The sequence below is a fragment of the Carassius carassius genome, chromosome 36, assembly GCF_963082965.1.
Source record: "Carassius carassius chromosome 36, fCarCar2.1, whole genome shotgun sequence".
Taxonomy (NCBI): Eukaryota; Metazoa; Chordata; class Actinopteri; order Cypriniformes; family Cyprinidae; genus Carassius; species Carassius carassius.
The window spans coordinates 12598687-12616758 of NC_081790.1; positions in this window are offsets into that span (position 1 = coordinate 12598687).

The window sequence follows — 18072 nt, forward strand, 5'->3', positions numbered from 1 at the left end:
GTGCCAAAAGTATTACGGTTTTCTCAAACATTTTAAACAGAAAACCGTTTTCAACACGGATAATAACAAAAACTATTATTATTATTATTATTGTTATTATTATTTTACTGTTACAATAATAACTGATCAGCACCAAATCAGCATATTAGAATGATTTCTGAAAACGCAATATGACGCTGAAGACTGAGTAATGATTGCTGAAAATTCAGGAATAAGTGACATTTTAAAATACATTCAAATAGAAAACAGCTATTTTAAAATGTAATATTTCACAGTATTACAGATATCAAATAAATACTGCTCCTTGGTGAGCAGAATAATCTCCTTTTGAAAACATAATAAAATACTTGAACTTTTCACCGGCAGTGGATTTTTCTTCATGCGAGTCATAAAAATGGCTGTGACCTACAGATGCATGTGGATTACATTTTATTGTTTAAATGCAATATGTTTATTATTGTTATTGCCGACATCTATCTAAGTGGCTTTGTAACGTCTTATTCCCATTTCTGTTGAAAAAAATGAAGACTGTCATGCATAATAATAAAGAAATTATTAATTAGAAAGAACAAACTATATTACAGTTGTTTAATAATATTTAATATACAATATATTCTCCAGTATTTAAAATGGTAATATTCAACAGACCTATTTCATGGATTGTAAAAAGGTAAAATCTGCAATTTTCTGACAAGCAACCATCAACAGAAAAAAAGTACAGTGAGCGTGAAAGCATGTTGGATTTATGCTGCAGCGCCACTTACAGGCTGCTTTTGCATGCATTGTATGAAATGGGCCTAAATGTTTTACAGTGATTAAGTGTATAAGGTGCTGAATGTTAGACTCAAGGGATTTGTTTAGGCTTCTGTAGAAGATGGCTATGGCTGTATGTGCTGATGCCCTGTCTTTCTTATTTACTCCTCTCCTTTAATCAGGAGAACATCCAGAAGAAGCATGACAGGTTGGTGGAAACAGCTCCGGAGCGCTCAGGGACTCTGTCAGCATCTTCAAAAGGGCACACTGTGCATTTCCACCGACCATGCTGTGAAAGCGTCGCTCAGGCCTCCTCCTTCAAAGTCTTACACAACATTTCTGCATTCTGACATTGATGCAATTTGATGGCCCATCAACAGAAGCCTTTTTGTCCCTCATTTAAATATCAATGGACTACCTTTTCACCACGCCTACTTCAGGAAAGTAGGGATCATTTAAATGGATGTCAAGAACCTTGTGAGGTTGTTTATAGGCCATGAAAAATCAGTCTTGGCTTCATAGCCTACACTTAAAAAAATTAAATAAATGTTCTTTATCGGCATCCATGGTTCAACCGAACCTTTAATATACATGGAAACTTTCCATTGCATAAAAGGTTGTTTAGATGAAACAGATTTTTTTTTCAATTGCTAATCTGTAGTCACATTTTCAAGACTCTAAACACAACTAGCACAACATCCGTCTGTTGTGACCATATCATTGACACAGTTTGTGTTGTTTTCAGACAATACGCAGTTAATTACTATGTTTCTAAAATTTTTACATTTTATTTTCATACAAGCTACCCAAAACCAAAATCATGGATCTTTTTAGTCTTATTTACAAATGCTTAAGCACAGCTTGAGAGAAAAGAAGACCTAATGTTCCAACCCTTAAATATAGTATAAAGCTTACTTCTGCAACAACAGCAGCTCAAAAGTATTTAAAAAAATCTTTCTATATAAAATATTGTAACAACTGATAAGCATTTTTACAGTTTTTTTTCAACTGATTACACACAAAATCATTACTTGTCACAATTTATGAAACCTGACACTCAAACACCAGAACCACACACCAAATCTGCAAAACCATACACTAATTCACTGCCTTTGTTTTCAATTGCATAAAACACTTTTTGCAAAACACAACACATAATTCTCTATGTAACACAAAAGTCTACCCAAAACTTTGCCTCTTTAACAAAAAAACTTTACACACAAATCCAAGTATTGTACACACAAAATGCAAAATGCCACACATCTCATGTAAAATGAAACACTGCATTCATAATATCTCACACAGATCACTGAAATATTTAGAAATAGCTGATTCCAGTGTCAGTTGGAGGAATGGTCAGGTGTTGAAGCTCTTTCCATTACATAAACATAGAAATATATAAACATAATTTTTTTTTCTTTGAATTGGTTTCATGGATGCAGAACAACACAGAGCATCAGAAAGAGAAAAAGCTCATGTCTGTCAGAAGGAGAGGAGTAGTTGGATCAGAGAAAGGGAGAAGAAGAGGTAGGGAGCAGGAGTAAGAATATGTGCTGGACTGTGCATTTTGTATTAACCGTGCATATTATATTTCTGCCATGGAATATAAAGGGTAAGGAAAGTTGTGACTTTTTTATCTTACAATTCTGATAAAGTCTGAATTGCAAGGTGTAAACTTGCAATTCCAAGAAAAGAAGTCTGAACTGTGAGATAAAAAGGTCACAGTTACCATATTTGCTTTTTTATTCTGTGACGGAAACAAGCTTGCATAGCAACAAAAGACCATGTACAGTATATGTTGATCACTGGCACCAGCTACCATGGGGGTATCAAACCCCACCCACTGGAAAGCAATTTCAATCAAGGTTTCATTTGAATTACTGCATAGTGGACCCTATTTTTTTTTCTATTTTGCATTTTATAAAGTAATGACTCATTCGGTTTAAATAGTATGTTGTAAATGTTCTTCACACAAAGAAAACATATAGGTTCTTAAAAGAATCTTTAATTTTTAAGAGTGTAGAGGTGAGTATTATTATGACCACAATCTATACACCATAATATATATATAAATTATCTTTTGGATGCAGCTATTGCAGGCATTGTGTGATCCTTTCCATTGGTCGCATCCAAAAGCTGACAAATGTGGCACAGCACTATTGAAATTCTCCCATATCAACAAAAGTGCACATCTGCACTTCGGAGAATTACTGTAGTTTGGTTGGTGTAGTTTTTTTTTTTTTTTTTGTCCCATGGATATACCACTGTATAAATGATAGAATTTCAGCTGTTTGATTTATTTCACTACCTCACAGCACATGTGTCACACAATCCAGTTCTACTTCGCTCTCCTTGGACATAGCATCAAATAATATGAGCAGCAAAAATTATGAAGATGCAGGAAAGCAAAAAAACAAAGCTTTAATGTCTCATTCACAGTATACTGCCAAGAGTCTTATGTGTAATTTATTATCCTTGACAACTGAAATATTTCCTTGATGGTGTTTGGGTTGAATGAGAACAGAAACGTCGGTCATGTTGAACCCCTGTTTTGGCGCTCTTCGACACACATTTGCATCTCCTCACAGGCTTCTGATTTCCCTCTACTGGAGCAAACCAGCTTTTGTTGACAAGCTCTTTGCTGAATCACAAACAGACAATACCCGGCTACTTTGCATACTGATTCTCATTTTCCTTCAAGTTCTGATTATTTTTTATATTCTGTCTCATGGGGGATCATTATGAGAAGAGAGCGCAGAAACAAAGCAGAGAAAGGAGGAGAGCACTGAAAGGAATGGAAGGGCATAGGGTTTGCCCTCGAAGACAATATTAGTCCTGCAGCCAGGAGTGAGCAGTAATATTTTTATTATAATTTGAGGGAAGTAATATTTCATAGAAATATGAATTTATTTTTAACTACACGTCATGATATAACGAGTCGGTAACAAAACTGATTTAACTCTAACAAGCCTTACGAAAAGGACTGACTTACAAGAGTCAAATTTGTTCAGGAATCGGACCTACACTGCACTGTAAGTTTGATTTCTTTAGGAATCAGCTACGCTATTCCTGCTGTAAATTTAATTGGGTGCAAAATTTGCCACTTGATAGTATAAGTAAAAGATTTTTGTCATATCTGGAGATCGGATTTGAGGATATACGAAATGAACAACAAGCTGGCCTTTCAGAACACTTGATTCCTCGTGAAGGAGAATTGTGTGCAAGATTTGTTTTCTTCATATATAACATGTTTAAAAATGCTGTTTACGTCAGTCAGTGGAGTAGTTTTTGTACCTACCAGAATATACATTGAGAGAGAAATAGTTGTCAGTGATGTGTGATAAAATCAATGACGTGAACATTCGTGCATTACCTGCCTATGGAGCAAGATGTTTTCCACGAATACTAGTTCCCCTCCTTTCCATAAGATTATTATTAAATCACCTCCTGAGTAATGGATCTTATCTCACGCAAATTAAGTGACAGCCAGAATCCCCTCAATTCAGTCATGATGAATGTTTAAGTGAATCCACAAATGTACTAAGAGACTGGGTAGAAAAGGAACAGATAAAGAAGCAAGCTGGCAGCAAATTAGAAATAGCTATGTTTAATTTAAAATGTGTGCTAGCATGAAATCAGTTCAGTTGCGGTGGTGAACAAGCTTAGAAACCAGCATAAATCCAGCCAGTGTTGGTGCGCCTTGCCAGCCATAGTGTTCCACAGCAGCTGGAACATGGTGCAAGCAGCTGATAAGGTCACAAAAAAGCTGATAATAATTTCAAGTGAATCAGTGAGTAATCAGTGTTGCTGGCTAGAATGAAATGCCTCTGCAATTTCACAATTTTAAATATTTCAAAAGGTTACATATGAATCTAGCTGGTCATATGACTCATATGAGTAAGCTCATTGGATGCTTTGGTCACACTCATAAAATGAATAATTCCCAATACATTATTGGGTGAAAATGAATCCATCCAGGTGGTTTGACTGAATCCAATAGGTAACGTGCATTAAAATTGATGTTGTCACAAAAACAGATTTAAACAAATCATGCAATATGTTCCCTCTGAACAATTTCCATGCTGTCTTATTATAATGAGTTAATCTTTCCAGCCATTGGCTCATTGAGAGATCTGACTAGGCATTATAACATCTGGCTGTTAGACCAAGAATCAATCCATTTTAGCTGGATAGAGTCAATGGTGCCAACAGCAAACCCCATCGCCATCACAAAAACAAGCCTGTGATAGATTCCAGAAAAAATAAATGTCAAAAAATGTATTTTCCTACATTTATTAATGGAAACCTTTAAATACTTGCATAATATGTTTATAAAATATATTTAATAACATATAGCTAGTATACTGTACACGTTTTTTTAAGTAACTTCTTAATGATACAATACTGTATGTGTTTTCCTTGCAAGTGACTGTTTGCATTTTTTTAGAAAGAAACTGCCTGTAATCTTCTACCAAACATCTTATTTGGTATAATTTGTTGTCTGCTCTTACATGACTATTCATATTTTTTTTGAATAAGGTATTCAGATTGTGCACATGCCTAGTTGCTATGAATAATTGAGGATCTGCTAGTTTTACAGTAGGTCAAGTATTAGAGTAATATATATTGATTAAGGTACTTGCTGATAAACGTGAGTATATATTCCAGAAACTATGTCTTCATAAATAAAGGTCAAACACTTTGTGGTGTAGCTCACATCTGTGGTTGTTGTCCTGACCTTGGCGTTCATACTAAATGTATTGCTTTTAAAATATATAATATTTATTGAAACATCTGTGAACAGAGGACTACTAAGAAAATACTCACTTTATGCTTCACAGGTGCATTAACATACAGAGCAACTTTGCTTAAAATTCCTAATTAACTTCACAGCTGTGCAGCGAGTTCATCTGAACCTGCATGTGTATCTGTAGACCGTGGAAGTGATGATTTCTCCAGGCTACAGTTACTCAATCATTACCCATACTGCCACGGTTTTAATGAGGTTGGGATTGTTGGGATTGTTGGGATTTCTCCGAAGTGTACATCCCCTTGAGGCAGTATAAACCTTTCCAGCAGTTTTGTATTCTCGAGAGACTCGGAGGCACAGCTGTTTTATCTCAACAACATGAGCAAAGCGGCAAGTGCAACTAAGCTCAGAATAATCAAGGTCTGACTTACACCGTAGGTCTGGTGCCTCCTCCAGAGAGAGACAGCCATTTTTAACTGTTTCTGATCTTTCTGCGGGACAGTTTACACCTCCCTGTAGAGATTTAATTCTGGGCTTTAAGTTGTGATGGCTTACCTGATCTGTCGGTTCCCCCTTTTATGAGCACTGCCGGTGTGTAATTGGTCCATCTGCTCGGCGTGTTTGAGGTATTGCCTAACCTGGCATGAGACTCAAAGTTAGTTTTCCCCCACGCTCTACTGGACTATTTGACTGACAGTAATGGGAACATTTAGTGACAGTTTAGGACTTTAATCACACTGTGTATATTCATAACACATTACAACGTTATAGAAAAGAAAAAGAAGTATGGGCACAAAGGCGAAAATACAAAATTAGAAAGTCCATTGTCAGAATTTGTAATGCTTGTGTTGTCATCTGGCTATATACAGTATGCTTTCCAATCGAAGGTTCTTGTACCTTTGAGCTGTTTCAGGGAGCTGGTTTATAATTGGTTGATTTACATTCTCTTCATTAGTGAAAGTCAAGATTCACCTCCAAAAGTCATGGCAAATTTACTAAAACCTAATAGAAATGTGTAGCAAATATGCTTGATAGTTTATGGCAACTAGATCAACCATTTTGCATTTATTTGCTTATACGATAAACTAATGACTAGATGTTTAGAGTGGTAAAAATATTGCACAGAGAACTATATAATACATTTCGAGCAACAGGACATTAGCAGTTGATAATGCAGGAAACCGCAGACAAAAAGACATTATCATTTGCATGAATCAAAGCAATCACAACAAAAGAATGAAAAACTGCTGTTATGATGTGCACAAGTGACTAGATGATGTGGAGGTTGAACAAGTAGTTTTGAGAATTTCATTTCTAAATTAAGGAAATGCACCAAAGCGACTGAGAAAAACTGTATATTGACATCATGACTAAATATTTAGACATTTTTCAGTCTTGTTTGTGAACAATGATACATTGACTTTTCATTCTGATGGCACTGATATGTTTATTGGCATAAATAAATAGTTTTGAGAAATTCTCATACTTCTTTGTAAATATTATGGATTACTTGACAAATGCACTAAAACAACTGAGAAAAACTGTAATATCAACCTCTACCATCACTGACTGAGAACATTGAAGGAACCTGGCAGATCGATTGTGCCTTTGCAGTTTTTCCAAGGTCTCTGTTGATGCACTTTCATAAAATGCTGGCAGTTTTGTTATACTGTCATTCATAAAAGGTCTTCGCTGTCAATGTCACGTTTTCTCCACAGGCATTGTGATGTCTGAAAGCAACATGACACTTTGATAACTGGGTGTCACTGTTTTCATTTAGTGCAAAGATGAAATTTTAGATGAAACAGAATATAGAATACAGTATTTTGCCTCCTCATTCCTTTCCTATCACTGTTGCCTCTCTGAAGCGTCCATCTGTTATGCAGGTTTTTTTCTGAGATGCGAGCCTGGGAGAGCATCATACCAGCAGTCAGAGGCGCTCGTTCATTGCTGATAACTCAAACACAGGGCTCGGACCCCCTCCGCAGAGCTGTGTGTCTACTCATCAAACTGCAACATCTGCTTGCTGTTGTTCCAATCATGCTGGGATTGAATGAAAGCTCGATATGCGCAAAAGGAAAACAACTTCATTTTTGTTTAATTTAGCTTTTTAGACAGTTGCTTTACAAAGCGTTTTTACAGGCATAATAAATCTTGCAGGTCATAAAATTTCAGTCGGCTTGCTCAAACAAATGCATTTCCTATCTTAAGCTGAATTCGCCTCTACTCAATAATTGCATGATCAAGACTGCACTCTTTTTGATGAAACAATTTAAATTAATCTCTTTGTAATCACACTGTAATGTTCTGGATAAAGCATTTAAACGTGAGATTTGGAAGATGAAAGTTAAATAACCTTTCAGTCATGCTTCGATTAATCAAATGTAAGGCCTAAATTACATAGAAATTTTACATTAGCATTAAGTCAGCACCTCTATTATCTGATTCCTGAGTCTCTGCTTTGAAAGGCTTTCTCGGCTGTGTTGCCATTACCCAGGGCCAACTGCAGTCACAGCTCTATTTAAAGAGCGGCACAGTGCCCTGGCAGTGACTATTGATTAATGCCCTTGAAAACCAGTGCACTCGCAAGGAAATACTGCATGTGACAAGTGAGCAGGATTAGTGTTATGAGTCATCTTGGGAATGTGCAATTTTAATAAAAGGAATCTAAAATAATAGCATACTCCATGTGACAAAATGAGGTAGAGGATCATCAAGTCAAGTCACCTTTATTTATATAGCGCTTTAAACAAAATACATTGCAACTGAACAACATTCATTAGGAAAACAATGTGTCAATAATGCAAAATGATAGTTAAAGGCAGTTCATCATTGAATTCAGTGATGTCATCTCTGTTCAGTTAAATAGTGTCTGTGCATTTATTTGCAATCAAGTCAACGATATCGCTGTAGATGAAGTGACCCCAACTAAGCAAGCCAGAGGCGACAGCGGCAAGGAACCGAAACTCCATCGGTGACAGAATGGAGAAAAAAACCTTGGGAGAAACCAGGCTCAGTTGGGGGGCCAGTTCTCCTCTGACCAGACGAAACCAGTAGTTCAATTCCAGGCTGCAGCAAAGTCAGATTGTGCAGAAGAATAATCTGTTTCCTGTGGTCTTGTCCTGGTGGTCCTCTGAGACAAGGTCTTTACAGGGGATCTGTATCTGGGGCTCTAGTTGTCCTGGTCTCTGCTGTCTTTCAAGGCAGTAGAGTTCCTTTCTAGGTGCTGATCCACCATCTGGTCTGGATACGTACTGGATCCGGGTGACTGCAGTGACCCTCTGATCTGGATACAGACTGAATCTGGTGGCTACGGTGACCTCAGAATAAGAGAGAAACAGACAAATATTAGCATAGTTGCCATTCTTCTAATGATGTAGCAAGTACATATGGTGTTATGGGAAGTGTTCCCGGTTCCGGTTTACCTAATTAATGCAGCCTAAAAATCCTTTAACGGATTTGGATACTAAAAGCATATTAGTATGTTATGTGTAAGCCAGGTTAAAGAGATGGGCTTTTAATCTAGATTTAAACTGCAAGAGTGTGTCTGCCTCCCGAACAATGTTAGGTAGGTCATTCCAGAGTTTAGGCGCCAAATAGGAAAAGGATCTGCCGCCCGCAGTTGATTTTGATATTCTAGGTATTATCAAATTGCCTGAGTTTTGAGAACGTAGCGGACGTAGAGGATTATAATGTAAAAGGACCTCATTCAAATACTGAGGTGCTAAACCATTCAGGGCTTTATAAGTAATAAGCAATATTTTAAAATCTATATGATGTTTAATAGGGAGCCAGTGCAGTGTTGACAGGACCGGGCTAATATGGTCATACTTCCTGTTTCTAGTATGAACTCTTGCTGCTGCATTTTGGACTAGCTGTAGTTTGTTTACTAAGTGTGCATAACAACAGCCCAATAAAGCATTACAATAATCTAACCTTGAGGTCATAAATGCATGGATTAACATTTCTGCATTTGACATTGAGAGCATAGGCCATAATTTAGATATATTTTTGAGATGGAAAAATGCAGTTTTACAAATGCTAGAAACGTGGCTTTCTAAGGAAAGATTGCGATCAAATAGCACACCTAGGTTCCTAACTGATGATGAAGAATTGACAGAGCAACCATCAAGTCTTAGACAGTGTTCTAGGTTATTACAAGCAGAGTTTTTAGGTCCTATAATTAACACCTCTGTTTTTTCAGAATTTAGCAGTAAGAAATTACTCATCATCCAGTTTTTTATATCGACTATGCATTCCATTAGTTTTTCAAATTGGTGTGTTTCACCGGGCTGCGAAGAAATGAAAGCAGTGAAAGCTAACACCATATTTCCTGATGATATCTCCTAAGGGTAACATATAAAGCCTGAAGAGTTGCGGCCCTAGTACTGAGCCTTGAGGTACTCCATACTGCACTTGTGATCGATATGATACATCTTCATTCACTGCTACGAACTGATGGCGGTCATATAAGTACGATTTAAACCATGCTAATGCACTTCCATTAATGGTGTTGAGAATTAGCTGACCTCTGTGACGTGAGGCAGCTAGCAGACGGTCGGTTTAGCCAATCTGTTTGCTTCCTGACCTGGGCCCCAGTTAGTCAAGTATAAACACTAAGACTATTTGCCATATTTCTAGAGAGAAGAGTGGCGCCACCCCAGGAGGCATGAAGACCATCTCTTTTCAACAGGTCAGGTCTGCCCCAAAAGCTCATCCAATTGTCTATGAAACCTGTGTTATTCTGTGGGCACCACTTAGACATCCAGCCATTGAGTGATGACAATCTACTATGCACCTCGTCACCACGGTAAGCAGGGAGGGGACCAGAGCATATTACAGTGTCTGACATCGTGCTTGCAAGTTCACACACCTCTTTAATGTTATTTTTAGTGATCTCCGACTGGCGAAGTCGAACATCATTAGCGCCGGCATGAATAACAATCTTACTGTATTAAAGTTAAGCATTAGACAGCACTTTTAAATTTGCCAAGATGTCAGGCGCTCTTGGCTCCCGGTAAACATTTGACTATGGTGGCTGGTGTCTCTATATTCACGTTCCGTACAATAGAATCACCAATAACTAGAGCACTTTCATTAGGTTTCTCAGTGGGTGCATCACTGAGTGGGGAGAACCTGTTTAATGTTTTGATCAGATCAGAAGAGCGGTGTTTTGACCCACGACTACGCTGCCTCACTGTCACCCAGTTGCCCTGCTGCAGGGGCTCTGTTGTAATTCAGATATAAATAATGCACATCAAATGTGGCAAACAAAAGCAAAAACATACTAGAGTTTGTTTTCGCAAAAAACAATGAGACTTGTTCTTGTGCTTTTTTGATTAAGCTTTATTATTTAAATCTATTAATTTACTGCTCTATGTGTTGATATGTGTTGATCATCATGAGAGTGAGCTTTTGTTTGAAATATACCACCAAAGTGTTTTTTCCTGAGGCTAGCGTATTTTTTTCTGTTGTTTTCAATGGGAGTGCCGCATTTTTTAAAACAGCAGCGGTGAGCGTCTTTTTCACGCTGAGCACTAATGCATTTTTTTCTTGCCACCAAGAGTTGAAGAATGTTCAACTTTGGGTAAAATCCTGTGCTCTTCTCTTTAGTCAGCTATCCAATCACAGTGGAGGATGGGTAGGTCAAATTATACACCGACCAACCACCACATACTTGTAAAATAGCAACAGACAACAACAAGAAGCACAACAATGGAACTAAATTTATTATTTATTTGAAACAAGGCAGAGCAAGTAATTTATATTGTGTCAACATTTTTATATTCATAAACTATCTGTGAAATCAAATACTAGTTACATTTCCACAGATATTTAACTAAAAAAAAAAAAAAAGAAAACGCTGACCCTCAGAAGCGCTTTCAAGCACTCACAGCTAGACATTTTCAGCAGGGCGCCTGTTGTCTTCAGCTGGCTACAAAAAGCGCTTTGGTGGACAGGACGCACAGCCTAGAGTTGCAAGTAGTGCTTTCCCCTAAAAAAAACTTGACATGATCGCATACCCAAGTGTCAGGGTTTGGTTGGTTGGCATGGCTCTATAAGTCTCTTCTGGTAGTTATTGTAAAAACAAAATATGACAGGAAAAAGACATCCTCTCCATTGACTGGTATTAAATATTAGCCATTCTATATATTGCTAATATCTGATTCAAGTTTAATAGGTGTTTTAACACAGTGATTTTATTTTATTTTATTTTATTTTATTTTATTTTATTTTATTATTTTTTATATTTTTTTGTAAAGCATGACATTTTTCCTTTTTTGTTATGCATTCTTGTGATGCAATCAGTCGGTCAGTATTGTCATTAAAGGGATAAGGCCTGTTTACACCACGATAACTAATAATAATGGTTACGATAAAGTTAGATTTTTTTTTTTAAACTGATAACATTAAAAAAAATGTTCCAAATATAAAAGAATAGATCAGTCCATGCCACAACTATAACAATAATGCTACAGTGGAATAATATCATAATCACTTTTTTTTAGTGATTTTTTTCCCCCAAAATCCATCAGAATTCATGCTTACAATCATATAGCAGACAATAGATCTGCAGTGTGTGCTTATAATAAAAATAATTTTATTGTGCATATATTGTCATTCTTGTTGTGAACAGGGTCATAGTCCACCCAAAATATCATTTACTCACCCTTATGTTGCTCCAATCCTTTTTGACTGTCTGTGAAGCCAAACCGTTTTGATAACCATTGAATTTTACAGTATTTTTATAAAAGGGAACTGAAATGGGTTGGTTACCGAAATTCTTCAGTATATTTTCCTTTATGTTTCACAGAAAAAATAAAGTCATACAGGTTTGGAATGACATAAAGTTGAGTAAATGATGACTGAAGTTTCATTTTTGGGAGCAGTCAGTTTCCAGTATCTCATTAAGTCAATATCTCACCTCAGTATTTATTTCGAGCATGTTGAATTCAAATGTTAACTTTTCTGCCATGTGGCATTTCTTTATGTTACGACAGCTTTGTGTAGCCTTGCATCATTCCAAAATACCCAAAAGCAGTGATAATCAATCTTTCTAAGCTTAGAATAGAATGGCTAGGCGGCTCTTAAGATCCGTGGGAAGGATCTGTTCTTGTGGCTTAAACTGTGAAATGAATGGCTTAAATGGTTACTGTCTCAAGGGATGATTACAACAGACCTGGAGGATGTGTAAGTGAAAAGAAGAGAGGGCTCTTGTATAGTGTTACCAGCACACTCTGAAATGTGATGTTGTGTCTGCTTGCCTTTCTGAGCTTTAGGAGCTGTGTTGTTCATAGCTGTCAACATCTTTCTGTTTAAATCCTTTACCTCCTCTTGGTACAGAAACTTGGAGAATCATAAGAAGAGAGGGGCACAGCAAAGGCACCAAAGTCCCCTGATAGGCTGAACTTGGTCCTCAGAATGGGCTGACACTAGCCACAGAGCCTTTAGCTTATTAGAACCATTTGATTTGGTTAGAAGGTATTCATAACTGGAGAAAGCTAGCAGCCCTTCATAACACTCTGCCACTCTTGAGCACTTCATCCTCGAGCAGACTTATTGACTTCAGTTGTGGCAAAGCTCTGGAAAAGGTAGAAAGCTTTGTAAATTCTTAGATTCTTTATTGGCATCTATGAAAGAACTTTTAACATCCATGGAACATTTCCATTCCAAAAAAGGTTCTTTAGATTATTAAAATGTTCTTCACACTAAGAAAAAATTGTTCACTGACAGGTTCTTTGGGAAAACCAAAAAATGGTTCTTCATTGTCATTGTTATGAAACCCCTGCTTTTGGAAGCTTTAGTTCTTAGAGTATACCTGGTGAGTAAATGCTTTTTTTTTCTTATTTTTTGAGAGACAGAGAGAGAGAGAAAGAGAGAGAGAGGGGGAGAGGGAGAGGGGTCTCAGTTTATGTGCTTGTTATTTCACAGATTGTTTGATGTAACCAATAAACAGGCTTTGTTCCTTTTATGGCAAATGTTCAGACAGTCATCGTGAAACTGAAGGAGTTCAACAGAGGACACATCCCTTTGTACTGTGACAAAATGTGTTTCATTAGGAAATGCAGCATAACCATGTATTATGGTTTGGTTTATGTAGTTTAATGATGTACATAGCACACTGCAATTTGATTTTCTTGAGAGTGTTTGATAATGAAAACTCTTTTATAGCAGTAAAATTGGCCCATGTCTTGGTTTTTTTTTTTTTTGTTTGTTTGTTTGTTTGTTTGTTTATTTATATAAAAGGGACAATGCACATTAATGAACATAAGGACAATGTCCAAATGTAAATGAGCCAGATATAGCCGTACAGACTAATTTTCATCTGGAGTCCCTGGCAGGTTGTTATTATAAAACTGTAAAAAACATTGCATACATACACATTAAAAACATAAACAGATTACATAGACACAGTCAACATCAAAAACAAGCACAAATAATGTCACATAGAATATATCAACCTGTGAGTAAATAACTGCACTACTACAGATTATGACAACATATTTGATTGTCCAGCAACCACTGTTTTATAGTTTTTGAAAAGGTGGTGAGAGAGGTAATGTTTCTTACTTCTGTAGGTATTGTGTTCCAGGTATGCGCTGCATGGTAGGAAAAGGCTGACTATCCAAAGGAACTTTTCCTATATGATATTTTACAATCACCTCTAGAAGGCGCTCTGGTGGATGCATTAAGATTTTGTTTAACAAATTCATTGAGTGGAGGGGGGGCTAAACCATGGAACATTTTATACACAAGCAAGATATCAGCAAATTTGACCATATTTTCCCAGTTTAAAAAAAACATTACAAATATTACAAAATATTACAATGATGAAAAGAATTTGACTTATTATCCATTGTTTTCAAAGCCCGTTTATAAACTGTTTCTACTGACTGTAATGCGGTCCTTCCTGTCTGCGTCCAGCTGGTCATACAGTAGTTCATATGTGACAATATCATGGTATCGATGTACAACTTTGAGGCCTCTGTAGTCAAATTACTTCTAATATGCCTAAAATTTATCAAGTTAAATTTAATTCTGTTTATAACTTTTTTAACTTGTGATTTAAATGTCAGTTGTGTCTAGTATTATACCTAAATATTTAAACTCCTGTACAACTGACAGTGTTCTTTCTGCTACAGTAACTTCTGGATCGGGATCTTTATTTGCCGATTTCAAAAAGAACATGCATACAGATTTACTGGTATTAAGATGTAAACAAGAGTTTGTTAGCCAATTAGAAATATTGACCATAGTAGCTGATAGTTCCTTGGCAGCTTGCCTCTTGTTTTTTGCATGTACATATATAACCGTATCATCAGCGTACATCTGACAAGTTACTGCAGAAGGACAAACTTCAGGTAGATCATTAATATACAGGCAGAACAACAGAGGACCCAAAGTTGGACCTTGCAGTACCCCCAAGTCATTATCAGTTACTTGGGAAGTTTTATGGCCTATGAAAACACATTGTTTTCTATCTAAAAGGTATGATTGTATCCATTTGATGACACTGGATGAAAAATTTAACTTTGATAACTTTGTTATTAAAATCTCATGATCTACTGTTTCAAAAGCCTTCTTCAAATCAAGGAAGACCGCCCCAACTACACCTCCTTGGTCAAATTTAGACTTTATATTTTCCAAAAGAAAACAATTAGCTGTTTCAGTGGAATGATGTTTCCTAAAGCCAAATTGCATCGGATGTAATGTAAAAGATGTAGCATTTAAATGAAATGTTATCTGTTCAGAGATCCATTTTTCGGCAATTTTTGATACTGATGGAAGAATACTGATGGGTCTTTAATTACTAATAGTCATATGATCACCTGATTTATACACTGGTGTAATTGTAGCAGTTTTCCAAGCACTTGGAAAAACTCCATCAATGATAGACTGATTAATAATTTTTGTAATAGGAGGAATGATTGCCTCCTTATGAGTTTTAATAAATATTGTGTCCATTCCGTAAACATCCTTTGCCCTTTAACAATTTAAGGAGGAAATAATCATACACACTTTGGAATTAGTCACTTCTCTAAAAGTTAAAATGGGAGCATTAGTATTCAGAGGAGCGATAGAATAGTTCAATCCCGGGGAATTGTGAGTCAAAGTTTTTATAGAATCAATGAAATAATTATTAAATGCTATGGCCACTCTACTTGGATCATCAATCACATTTCCATCTATATTTAATTAGATTTTTTTATTAATGGTATTATATTTCCCGGTTAATTTATTCAAAATCCGCCAGATTTCTTTACTGTTTCCTTTTTTTTCACTTATAGCAATAATAAAAAATGTTGCTTTAGCCTTTTTGAGCTCTTTTACAACTTTATTTCTCAGTGTGGTAAATAGACGCTTCTCATGATCCACTTTGTTCCTGAGAGCCATCTTAAGAGCTTGGTCCCTTTGTTTCATGAGTGACCTTATGTTTTCATTTAACCACGGTAGATAATTTTTTTTGCCTGGTTTATATTTCACTTTCCTCATAAAACTTTGTATAGTTGTTTGAAGTTTGCACATCAATCTATTACAGTTATCATCCACATTTGTATTTTCAAGGTACTCATTCCAATTTATTTCTTTAATTGTATTTTCAAGATTAGTTAATTGTCCATTAGGAACTTTATAATGTTCTTGATTAACGTTTGCGGTTATATTAAATCTCTGTTTTGTGAGTTTTCTCAAGATCAATATCATTTTGTGGTCGGATAAACCGGTAACCAGATTATAGGATTTCTTTATTCTTTCTGGCCTATTAGTAAAGACCAACTCAATAAGTGTTTCTGAAGAATTAGTAATCCTAGTCGGCCCTTCAACAACCTGTTGAAAATCAAAATTACTCATTACACGTTTTAGATCTTTCCTTTTTGCTTTATCACTCCAGTTTATATTAAAATCTCCTAATAAAATTGTCTCTTTGTAAGTATCACACTCTTTAAGTAGGATATTCAACTTATCATAGAACACTTTTTTTTGCAGATGGTGGTCTATATACTGCAATCACAATAAATGACATTTGGGCTGAGAGAGTTAATTTAAGACCGATACATTCTAGGTCATTATCACCAGACCATTGGATTTGCTTACAACTTATATTGTCCTTGACATAAAACAACACACCTCCACCCCGACCAATAGATCTATCTTGTCTGAACATATTATAACGGTGCACTTTTAAAGTATCGGCTGGAGAGTTTGCATGCAACCACGTTTCTGATAAACATAAGAAGTCCAAATTTGATTCATAAAGGAGATGTTGCAGCTGTTCACTTTTAGGAATTGCACTTCGGATATTCAAGTGTCCGCCTAATAATCCGCTTCGTTTGGCCTGAGAGTCCCACAGAACACGAGCCTGGTTTACTGTTCTGAAAAGTTTATGCCTACGGTGTTTCACAATTGCGGGATTTACCTTGCCTTTCAGATTGATAGATGGCATGAAGCCAACCCCCTGCACACAATCCGCTACAGGAGACGCGGTAACAGTTGGTAAGATACCCACAGTCAACTCACCCAGTCCGCCAGCTTCAAAGGTAGGCCGATTGCAGTTAACAGTCAATTCTTGTCCCAGTCTAATACTATCCAAGCCAGGACATATGTTCTCCGCGAGTGCCGGTAGATGATGTCGATCTGGGCCCGCTTCTCCTACAGTCGGTCCGGGATTAAGATGTACATCCCCAGCAAGAAGGAGCATGAGAATTAAATATCCAGAAAGTTTCCACAGCAGCTTGGGAGACTTATGTTTGGTCGTTTTCTTTTTTAAAGCAGCCTTTGGAATAATCACTTCTCCATTATTAAGAACATTGCAATATGAAGCAAATTGTCTGATAGAGAAACGTGTGCCTGTATATCCATCAAACAAGGGCATCGCTAGATGTTTGGGACAGGTATTTTTGTTTCCCATGCATTGCTTTTGATTGAGTGTGTTAGCCAAACACGGCAGCACTGTAGTGGCGATGAGAGTCACAATATAGATGATGATCCATACAATCATATTAAAGTGAAGCAAATTGCTTTTGTATACGTTACCAATATTAAGCCCATGAATTTGTTGCAGATAGAATTTCTTGGTATTTAATGGCAGCGAAACAGCACCTGCCCTGCTGCGCGCCGCCATATTTGCTGTTTTTGTGTGTTTTTTTTTCTCTCTCCATTTTTCATTATGTATCACCATTTAAAAGTTTGGCTTTTTAAAAAAGTTTTTGCTTAGCACAGCTGCATCTACAATTATTTAGTCAAAAATTTCATGTCATTTATTCCTGTGATTGCAAAGCTGAATTGTCAACAGCCATTCCTTTAGTCTTCAGTGTCGCATGATCCTTCAGAAATCATTCTAATATGCCGATTTGGTGCTCAAAAACATTGTTGAAAAATGTTTGTTGAAACCAATAATAATCTTTTCCCCAGAATGAATATTACAGTTTAAATGATAACTTCAAGATTAATGCATCTTGACCATGAACCACTAAGTTGATATGTCTGTTGTTATGTCGTTGTTAAGTTAATCATGTCTTTTCTCAACTATAGGTCACAAAGTGTGCCAGGACAGCCATTAGTGCCCTCTC